This window comes from Mobula hypostoma, chromosome 11 (genome assembly GCF_963921235.1).
Source record: "Mobula hypostoma chromosome 11, sMobHyp1.1, whole genome shotgun sequence".
NCBI lineage: Eukaryota > Metazoa > Chordata > Chondrichthyes > Myliobatiformes > Myliobatidae > Mobula > Mobula hypostoma.
The window spans coordinates 89,160,427-89,172,446 of NC_086107.1; the positions used below are offsets into that span (position 1 = coordinate 89,160,427).

Consider the following 12,020-nt stretch of genomic DNA (forward strand, 5'->3'; position numbering starts at 1 on the left):
ACTCCAGCGGTCCCCAACCACCGGGTCACAGACCGGTACCGGGCCGCAGGGCATGCGCTACCGGGCCGCGAGGAAACGATATGATTTGGCGATAGGAGTCAGCTGCACCTTTCCTCATTCCCTGTCACGCCCACTGTTGAGCCATTACGCATGCGAGTTCATTACCCGTGTGTCATTCATTTCAGCGCGGGAAGAAGATCAACTCCTCGAGCTTGCAAATGACGGCGGGCTGAAAAGTATGTTTGACATAACATCTCTGCCGGCAATCCGGATCAAAGTCAAGACTGAATATCCTGAGATAGCCACGGAAGCACTGAAAATATTGCTTCTATTCCTAACTTATCTCTACAATGAATGCAACGAAAACTAAATTGCGGAATAGACTGGACATAAGGAACCCCGTTCGAGTATCGCTGTCTCTCATCACCCTTCAATAGGACCGTCTTGTTGCAGGAAAACAATCCCAGGGCTCCCACTGTTCCAGCGATATTGGTGTGTTGCAGTGATTTTATATGTTCATACGGGGAAAATATGTGCTGTGTGTTTAGTATCCAAACGATACCTAAAATGTTATGATGCTATTGACTTATATAACTATATAACAATTACAGCACGGAAACAGGCCATCTCTGCCCTTCTAGTCCGTGCTGAACACTACTCTCACCTAGTCCCACCGACCTGCACTCAGCCCATAACCCTCCATTCCTTTCCTGTCCATATACATATCCAATTTTTCTTTAAATGATAATATCGAACCTGCCTCTACCACTTCTACTGGAAGTTCATTCAACATTTACTTCAAGCTCCCTTGTCCTGCCCTGATAATTGCCTTATCATTATATTAATGCGAGGAAAATATGCGCTGTGTGTTTAATATTAAATTCGTTAGATAATCCCTTTTAGAAACAAAATTGAGTGTATTAGCTAATTATCATCTGTATTCCAGTCGTGATTAACACCCTCCCCGCCCCGGAAAAGATCGCCAAAAACGATTTGTGGGAAAAAAATCGTACACACAAGAGCAAGTTACGCATGCGCACTGGTGCCCGCGCAAGGCTTCATAGTCATTGTAGTCTTTCTCGGGGTAAACCCAGCGTATTTGACTGCTACTCTTGTCCATTGGCAACCCCCCACCCCCCAGTTGGCCGGTCCACAAGAATATTGTCAATATGAAACCGGTCCGCAGTGTGAAAAAGGTTGGGGACCCCTGTGCTACTCCATTTAATGAAACAGAAGTGGACAAATATATCCAACATTTTGAAATTGTTGCTCTGAGTTCAGGGTGGCCGAAAAATAAATGGCCAGTGATATTACAAAGTAAGGCACAACAGGTTTATACCACTTTAAATGCTGAGGAAGCACTTGATTATGATATTGTATAACAGCAGATATTGAAAGCGCATGAACTGCTTCCAGAAGCTTATAGAGAAAGATTCAGAAATTTGAAGACATCCGTGGCAAAACTTACGTGGAATTTGCCTGCGATAAATTTGTGAATTTTGAGAGATGGGTTTCCTCTAAAAATGTGAATGGGGAGTATAAAAAATGAAAAGAATTGATTTTATTGGAGGAATTTAAAAGGTGCATCCCTATTGAAGTAAGGACATACTTAAATGAGAGGGACGCTGCTACATTGCAGGAGTCAGCTAAATCAGCTGATGAGTATGCTTTAATCCATAAGAGTAAATTTTCTCCGGGTAGAACTTTTAAAAGGAAAAATAGCACAGAGAGTCAATGTAAACCAGAAATTAAGTCAGAAGTTAGTGAGAAAGGTAAGGATGAAGGGAAACATGTGAACAAGAGACATTCTGGTCCTATTTGTAATTATTGTAAGAAACCTGGACATGTAATAGCTAACTGTTTTTGATTGAAAAAGAAAGAGAAGGAAGCAGTCTCAGATACTTGTGTGCAACATATGGAAACACCTGTAAATCCAGAGAGTTCAATAAATACAAATGAAGCTTTGTCAGAGTCTGACCAAGTTAAGAGGGGAAATGAACATTTTCTAACTGAAGGATTTGTATCCTTGAAAGAGAGATCCACTCCAGTGGCAATAAAAATACTTAGGGATACTGGAGCTTCGCAGTCACTTACATTAGACAGTGTTCTAAAGTTTAGTGATGAGTCTGACACTAATGTGGTAAACTATATACGAAGTGTTGGGAGTGTCCTTATGCCTGTACATCTGCATAAAGTAAATTTAAGGTCAAGGTTAGTTACAGGACCTGTGAAAGTAGGACTACATTCCAGTTTACCTGTGAATGATGTTTCTTTTGTTGGGAAATGGTTAAGCTAATGGACAAGTTTTTCCTGATGTACATTTGACAATAAAGCCCATTTCTGAGGAACCAAAGGTGGATTCTAACACGGATTCCTCCTGTGTTGTATCCCAAGCTATGGCTAACAAGATTGATGTGCTGGAAGAGGTTGTTACCCCCGACTGTTCAACTCGGGATTCGGATTTTGAGGATGTGTCAGAAACTTTCTTACCTTCATTGTTTGAGCAAGATTCTGGTAGTAAGTCTGACCATGAAGATTTGTCTTTATCTCGGAAGGAGATGATAGCAGAGCAGAGTAGAGAGTCTGAGATTATCAAATTAAAGGAACAAGCTCTTCCAGATAGTGAAATTGGGAAGGTGCCAGTAGAGTATCATTTTGGAAAGGGAGTATTAATGAGGAAGTGGAGATCACCTACAATTCCTGCAAGCGAGGAATGGGAAGTTAATCACTAGGTAGTAGTTCCTAAAGTTTAATGGAATGAGATTTTGACTATGGCTCATAGTATGCCTCTGGGTGGCAATCAAGATGTAAAGAAAACTGTGAACAAGGTTTTAAAACATTTTTACTGGCCTAGTTTAAGAAAAGATGTGGCGACATTTTGCAGAATGTGCCATACGTGTCAGATAGTAGGTAAAGCTAATCAAGTTACTCCAGTGGACCCACTGCAACCTATTCCCGGTTTTGGGGAATGGTTTTCCAAAATTATTATAGATTGTGTAGCCCCATTGCTAAAAACTAAAACTGGGCATCAATATTTGCTGACCATCATGTGCACAGCGTCTAGGTTTCCAGAGGCAATACCACTTGGGAATGTAACAGCCAAAACCGTGACAAAGGCTCTTATAAAATTCTACACTTACTTTGGGTTGCCTACGAAAATACAATCTGATCAAGGTAGTAATTTTATGTCTGGATTGTTCCAGCAGATATTTTATAAACTGGGAGCAAAACAGATTACCTCATCTGCATATCATCCAGAATCACAATAAGCCTTGGAGAGATTCCATTCTACCCTCAAAATTATGATTAGAACGTTTGTGTGGAAAATGAAATGCATTGGGATGAGGGCGTTCATTTACCTCTTTTTGCAGTACGGGAGTCAGTGCAGGAATCACTAGGTTTTAGTCCATTTGAACTTGTGTTTGGGCATAAAGTTCGAGGACCTTTGGCCTTGTTAAAAGAACAGTGGATTAATAAAGAGGTACACACTAATTTGCTGGATTATGTTTTAAAATTTAAAGAAAGATTACATAAAGCTTATCGCTTAGCCAAGGAAAATTTAAAATCGGCTCATGAGAAGATGAAAATTTGGGATGATAAGGAAGCTTGAATGAGGTCATTTAAACCTGGAGATAGGTGTTGGTTTTTGTCCCCGTGCAAATGAACCTGTTACAAGCTAAATTTCATGGTCCTTATGAGATTATGAGAACCACAGTAGCTTCACATGATGTAGATGCTGGAGATGCAAAACCCATAAAGCAATATCCATATCGGATGCACAGGGAAAAATCTGAACTTGCTGAACAAGAAATTAAGTATATGTTAGAGAATAATATTATTAGACCTTCTAATTCAAATTGGAGGTCACTGTATGTAATGGTGCCAAAGTCAGATAATAGTATTCGATTTTGTACAGATTACAGGAACGTGAATGCTGTGACAAAACTGATGCGCATCCAATCCCTAGGTAGATGATTGTGTGGATAAAGTTGGAAAAGCAAAGTTCCCTACAGTGATTGATTTGTTAAAAGGTTATCAGTGTGTTCCACTGACCCGATAGAGGTAGATAAATTTCTGGGTTTGTGTTATATGAATAGAGTGTCCTTCAATTTGGAATGAAGAATGCACCAGGTACTTTCCAGCTGATGATTAATTATGTAATTCAGGGGTTAAAAGATACAGATGCCTATATTGATGATTTAGGTACAAGACGTGATACTTGGGAAGCACATAATACTGCGGTGGAGAAACTATTTGAAAGGCTTTCAGAATCTAACTTAACTATTAACTTAGCTAAAAGTCAATTTGGTCATGCCACAGTGACCTGTCTTCGTTATGCTGTAGGTCAGGGAAAATTAGCTCCTGTTCAGGCAAAAGTTCGGGCAATTATAGTGGTAACCATTCTAATTGGTAAAAAGACTCTCAGAAGATTCTTGGGAATGGTAGGATATTAACGTAAGCATTGTAAGCATTTTGCTAATGTTGCCCTTTCATTAACTAATCTCTTGAAGAAAAGTGGAAAGTTTGTTTGGACAGAGCCTTGTCAGGAGGCCTTTGATAAGTTGAAAACTATGCTATGTTATCAACCTGTGCTCAGATCCCCCGACTTTGGAAAACCATTTTCATTACCTGTAAATGCTAGTGATGAAGCTGCAGGAGCAGTGTTACTTCAAAGAGATGAGACTGATGAAGTTGATCTTCCGGTAGCTTACTTTTCTAAGAAATTTAATTCACATCAAAGAAATTATTCAACCATAAAAAAGGAATTATTATTTCTTGTTTTGACTTTACAGCATTTTGATGTACATGTTGGTACAACTCAGAAACCGCTCATAGTTTACACCAATCATAATCTGTTAGTATTTTTGAGTAAGATGAATAATAAAAATAGAAGGTTACTAAATTGGAGTTTGATGTTACAGGAGTATAATATTTTGATAACTCATTTTTCAGGTAAAGATAATGTGATTGCTGACTGTCTATCTAGATGTTGAATGTGCAATGAAATTTTTTTATGGAGTGGTATCCCCATTGTAACACTCCTACTCTATGTTAGTTTGTCAAGGTGCTGTATGATGATATTGTGTATGTTGTAGATTTTATACATTTGTATTTTTTTTGTAATTAATTGTTCAAATTTTGCTGCTAACAGACCAATTTTTTTTGTAGGGAGTTGTTACATACCTCATGGATATCTTGTAACTGTCTTATGACCATGATGTAATCAAGTATCTTATGATCATGAGGTAATGGTCATGTGATAGGAGGGTGATGTAATTTTCCTGCCAGTGTGAGGTCACATGATGACATGTTCGCAACGGGTATAAAAGGGAGACCCTTGATGTGACGCAGTTAGTTTAGATTTAGTTCGTTATTTAATTCATCAGATACTCCATTATGCTGCGTATTCGTCTCATGACGCAGTTTCGTTTGAAAGTGGAGTTCTCCTTTCTATTGTAAGTAGTCTGGAGAGTGAAGACCTTCCTAAAGTGTGAGGACCTGAAGAATAGAGTAAAGCTGATACCCTTCAGCGGTTTAATAAAAGATCGACCTTATTGAGTATTCATTCAGGAAATAGTTAACTGCATCTGAGGTAGCCTCTGCAAAAGGAGGAAGGCTTGTGCAGTGTCTATACTCCAGGGGAAAAGGTCAGTTCCTTTAACACAAAATAATCTGCAGATGCTGGGGTCAAAGCAACACTGACAACACGCTGGAGGAACTCAGCAGGTCGGGCAGCATCTGCTCGACCTGCTGAGTTCCTCCAGTGTGTTGTGAGTGTCAGTTCCTTTAAACTGTTTTATTTCTGTCATCGTGAATCCAGTGGACAAGGCAGATTCCAGCTGGGATCAGCAGTAATGTAAGGTCTTTGAGGAATACTTTACTTCAGGAAAGTCTCTCCTAATTGAATGTATAAATCTCTTTGACTTTTGAATTTACCACTTTAAGACTGTGTTTGAATTTACCACTTAAAGAACTATTTCTGAGTTTGAAGGTTTGTTAAATAGTCGTAGAGCAGTTTACTTCTGGTTAAGTTTTTCGTTTGTTTAGATTTTCATTATTGTTGAGCAGAGTTTAATAAATGTTTGTTTGTTTATAAAACCTGACTCAATTAAATATTCATTGTTGCTGTTGCCGGTCACGTGACACAATTAACTCTTCTTAGTTCCTGCCTAAAGCCCTTGTAACCTGCCTTACTCCAATTAAAAACTCATCCACAAGGACCATACCTGCTTTTATTTATAGCTATCCTGAATGTTAAGGAGTTTTGGTCACTGTTCCCTGACTGTTCACCCACTGAAAAGCCAGTCATCTGCCCAGGCTCATTATCCAACACCAGGTCCAGTGCAGCCCCTCCTTTCACTGGACTGACTACATATTGATTTAAGAAACCTTCTGACTACACTTTACAACATCTTCCCCATCTACACCCCTTATACTTAGAAGGTCCCAGTTTACGTTAGAGAAGCTGATATCCCCCATTACAACAACCCTATTACTTTTACACATTTTCTTACTCTGATTACATATCTGTTCCTCAATTTCCCGATGGAAATTAGGGTGTCTGTTGTACAATCCCATCAGTGTGGTTGCTCCCTTCCTTTTCCAGAGTTTTATCCAAATGGAATTCAGTTCTGATTGCTCCATTATGTATGCTCTGAGTTTAGCTTTGACCTGGTACATTAATTACAATTCCTGCCCATCTCTCAAGCAATGGCTACAACATCGTAGTCCCATGACTGATCCATGCTCTAAGTTCACCATCCTTACCCATAATACTTCTAGCATTAAAATACACACACTTCAAACTATCCGACCCATCATACCTGTTATTTCGTTTTTGCCTTTCAATACTTTCCCTGACATCTACCTTCTGGTCTGATGCTTCCCTTACAGACCTGATGCTCCGGTTCCCAGCCCCCTGCAAAAGTAGTTTAAATCCCGCCCACGAGTGGCATTAGCAAACCACATGTCCAGGATGTTGGTTCCCCTCTAGTTCAGATTCAGCAACTTGAAACCCATACCCCTGCCCAATCTCCTCAGCCACTCATTTATCTGTGCTATCACCCCATTCCTACCTACTCTAGCCCATGGTACTGCTGGTAACCTTGGAGATCCTTCTCTCCAGCCTCTTTCCTAACTATATACACTCACTAAGTAGGATCTCTTTCCACTTTATGCCTCTGTCACTGATGCTAATATGCACCACGACCTCTGGCTCTTCACACTCCGCCTAAACAATATCCTGCAGCCGCTCCGATATATCCTGGATCCGAGCAGCTGGCAAGCAACACACAATTCAGGTGTCTCTTTTGCACCACAGAATCTCCTTTCCGCCTCCTAACTATTGAGTCCCCTATCACTACCACACTGCCTGGCCTTCTATGTTGGCTGTTTACTCTTTTCTATAGATGCTGCCTAGTCTGCTGAGTTCCTCCAGCATTTTGTGTGTGTTGCTTTGTTTACTAGCATCTGCAGACTTGTTTCTTTTCTCTTAAGCCAAAGCCTTCCCACTTTATCTCTGGTACACTCCAATAATAGCTACTCTGCTTAATCCTATCTTCCCTTTATCTGTAGCTGAGTTTAGGCCTCTGATGTCAACACTTACCACACCTATGAAGCCGAAAAAGATTGGCCTTACCCGCATCTGCTCCTTTTATACCCTCTCCCTGCCAACTTCCATAGGGTTCTGACACTGACACTCACCATGCCTGAGCCACTATAAAAGTAAAGGTGAGCATAAAAGATGCCAGTTGTCAGTTTCTCTCAAGAGATGGAGACAGAGAGAGAGCAAGAAAGTGAAGGAAGGAGTCAGAGATGACCAAGTTAAATTAAGTGCAGAGTGGAAGTTCGAGGCAATATCGATAAAATTGCTGAGCTCAGCATGGGTGCACGAAGCAGCACCAACACAGTCATCAGTATAGTGGAGGAAGAGTTGGGGAGTAAAACTGGGTAAGGTTTCACACATCAACGGTTCTACATAGCTGAAAAAGAGGCAGGCATAGCTTGGACCCATGTGAGTGCCCATAGGCCTATTGGGTTTAGAGAAAGTGGGCATTCAAAGTTCAAAGTAAATGTATTATCAGTGTCACCATGTACAACCCTGAAATTATTTTCCTGCAGGAATATTTAGCAAACCTATGGAACAATAACGGTTAACATCAGGAACTGGAAACTGGAGGAGCAGAAGGAAAATAATTTCAAGGTGAGGACCAGTTCAGTCAGGCAGAGGAGGGTGCTGGTGGAAGGAAATTGCTTGTTTTTTTTGTCAAGAAAGAAGAAGAGAGCTTGAAGACCTCCCTGATGTGAGATAGACAAGTAATGACAGAGTCTCCAGCTTGAACGTGCCCGGAGCTGTCAGTCACTCTGGCCAAATGTAGATCCTACCGAATGTAATATGAGAGTTTCTGAACAGTGGTGAGGATCTTGCAAAGGATGTTGTCAGGTCTGCTTACAGTTGCTCCCTGGTAGGCCAATGTGGTTTGCAGACATTTGTACTCTGCTGAGTTTATGATGGCTCAAGCATTGTATAATGAGAGACCTATCGATGGTGGTTAATCCAAGTCCAGAGTAGGGCCCAGAATTAATTCAGACTCAAAATAAACAAGATGGTATAAATAAAATCCAAAGGTAAAATCACAAACAGCAGTAACAGAAGTGGAACTCCTATGACTGAGTACTGAGTGCTCAGCATGAGGCCTTTAAGTTATGTGGTCAGCAACCATGGATATATAATTGAGTCAGGATTTTATAAACAAGACAAACACATTTATTAAACTCCGCTCAACAATAGCAAAAAGTATTCAAATGACTAACTTAACTGGAAGTTAACCGCTATATGGCAACTCTGGTACAGTTCTTAAAGTGGCAAATTCGAACACAGTTCTTAAAGTGATAAATTCGAAAGTTCAAGTGATTTACACAGTTAATAAGGAGAGACTTCTATGTAAATGGATTGCTTCGCAGACGTGACATTACTACTGATTCTTCAAAGGATTCATGATGAAGGAAATAAAACAGCTTAAAGTAACTGACCTTTATCTTGTGAGTGAACACTGCAGAAACTTCCCTGATCTTGCAGGAGTTATTTCAGATGCAGGTCGCTATTTCTGAACCAGGACTCAATAAGGTCGATCTTTTATAAAACGGCGAATGACTCCAACTTTATTTGATCCTTCAGGTTCCAGTACTTTAGTAAGGTCTTACTCTCCAATACTAGATGAAAAGAGTAAATCAAATAAACCCCAAACAAAACTGGCAGCGATTGTTGAAACTAATGGCACAACGATTTTACCTTACAATAGGAAGTAAAACTCCACTTTAAAACTAAACTGCGTCATGAGACGAGTACGCAGCATAACGGGGTAACTGACGAACTAAACAACGAACTAAAACTTAAACTAACTGAATCACAGCAGGGGTTCTCCTTTTATACAACATTGTGAACATGTCATCACATGACTTCACACTGGAGGGAGAATTACATTACCACACCATCACAAGACCATTACATCATGCTCACAAGATACTTAATTACATCATAGTCATAAGACAGTCACAAGATACCTATGGGTTATGTAACACCTCCCTCCAAAAAAGGAAAACTTTGGTCTTTTATAAGCAAAACTTTTAACAACTATTTACGAACAAAAATACAAACGTATAAAATCTACAACTCACACAATATTATCATAAAGAACCTTGCAAACTAATATAGGAGTGTTACAAATGCTAAAGTACCACTCCATCAAAAAAATACATTGTATATTCAACATCTAGATAGACAGTCAGCAATCACATTATCTTTACCGTTAATATGAGTTATCAAAATATTATACTCCTGTGACATCAAACTCCAATTTAGTAACCTTTTACTTTTGTTTTCATCTTACTCAAAAACACTAATGGATTATGATCGGTGTAAACTATGAGTCGTTTCTGAGTAGTCCCAACATACACATTAAAATGTTGTAAAGCCAAAACAAGAGATAATAATTCCTTTTCTATGGTTGAATAATTTCTTTGATGTTTATTAAATTCCTTAGAAAAGTAAGCTACTGGACGATTAGTCACCCTCATCTCTTTGAAGTAACATTGCTCCTGTAGCCTCATCGCTAGCATCTACAGCTAATGAAAATAGGTTTTCAAAGTCAGGTGACCTGGGCACAGGTTGAAGACATAGCATACTTTTCAATTGAATAAATGCCTCCTGACAAGGCTTTGTCCAAACAAACTTTTCACTTTTGTTCAAGAGATTAGTTAAAGGAAGAGCAATGTAAGCATATTTTTTTTGCGAAATCCGCAGTAATAACCTACCATTCCTAAGACTCTTCTTAGAGTCTTTTTAGCAGTTGGAGTGGCTGCCTCTAAAATTGCCTGAACTTTTACCTGAACAGGACCTAGCTTACCTTGGCCAGAACATAACCAAGGTAAGTCACAGTGGCATGACCAAATTCACTATTAGCTAAATTAATAGTTAAGATAGCTTTTGAAAGTCTTTCAAATAGTTTCTCCACTGCAGTAATATGTACTTTCCAAGTCTCATTACCTGTAACTAAATCATTAATATAGACATCTGTATCTGTTAACCCATGAATCACAGAATTAATCATTAGATTAGATTACATTGGATTATGAGGACACGCAGTCCTCGTTTATTGTCATTTAGTAATGCATGCATTAAGAAATGATACAATCTTCCTCCAGTTTGATATTACAGAAACACAAGACAGACCAAGACTAAAAAACTGACAAAAACCACATAATTATAACATATAGTTACAACAGTGCAAAGCAATACCGCAATTTGATAAAGAGCAGACCACGGGCACGGTAAAATAAAATGTCTCAAGGTCTCGATAGCCCCATCATCTTACACAGACGGCAGAAGAAAGAAAACTCTCCCTGCCATAAACCTCCAGAGCTGCAAACTTGCCGATGCAGCACCCTGGAAGCAACTGACCACAGCCGACTCTTGAGTCCGTCTGAAAATTTCGAGTCTCGGACCAGCCCTTGGACACTAAGCGCCGAGCACCATCTCTGCCGAACGCTTCGACCCCAGCCCCAGCCGCCAAGCAACAGGCAAAGCCGAGGATTCGGGGCCTTCCCCTCACCAGATTCTCGATCACACAGTAGCAGTGGCAGCGAAGCAGGCATTTCAGAAATTTCATCAGATGTTCCTCCATACTTATCACGTCTGTCTCCATCAAATCAGACTGTGCACGGCACCCTACTTGACAAATAACAGATATTCATCGCGGAGCGGCCACTGCGCGCTGCATCACGCCGCCATCATCTCATGCTGGAAAGAACCTGGGGCATTCTTCATCCCAAATGGAGGAACATGATATTCATATAACCCGGATTGGGTTACAAATGCAGAAATCTCTTTACCTCTTATCTGTCAATGGAACACACCAGTACCCTTTTAACAAATCAATCTTTGTAAGGAACTTTGCTTTTCCAACTTTGTCCACACACTCATCTACCCTAGGGATTGGATACGCATCAGTTTTTGTCACAGCATTCACCTTCCTGTAATCAGTACAAAACCGAATCCTATTGTCTGACAGAGGCGCCATAACACACGGTGAACTCCAATATGAGTTAGAAGGTCAAATAATATTATTCTCTAACATATACTTAATTTCTTGTTCAGGATGTTCACCTTTTTCCCTGTTCATCCGATATGGATGTTGCTTTATGGGTTTGGCATCTCCAACATTTATATCATGTGAAGCTACAGTGGTTCTTTTAGGAACGTCTGGAAATAAAGCCTTATATTTAAAAATTAACTGCTTCATCTGCTCACGCTGCTCTGGCTGTAAATGAGCTAATTGCTCATCAATATTTTCCAGAACTGTTGAGTTTAGAAATCTGGCAGAAATAATGTTGAGTTTAGACTGAGTTTCAGATGAATCATCCATTAAGTTCCTAGTGGGATCAGACTCATTATTATTGACCACAGCAGTCATAGTAGCAGATTCTTTCTCATAATATGCTTTTATCATATTTATATGGCA

At 39.8% G+C, this 12,020-nt stretch overlaps 1 pseudogene; it reads right to left on the reverse strand.

Annotated features, from left to right (window-relative positions):
• Positions 1-7,231: 7,231 nt before the first annotated feature.
• Positions 7,232-12,020, reverse strand: part of LOC134353501 (integrin alpha-M-like) — a 68,202-nt pseudogene continuing 63,413 nt past the window's right edge.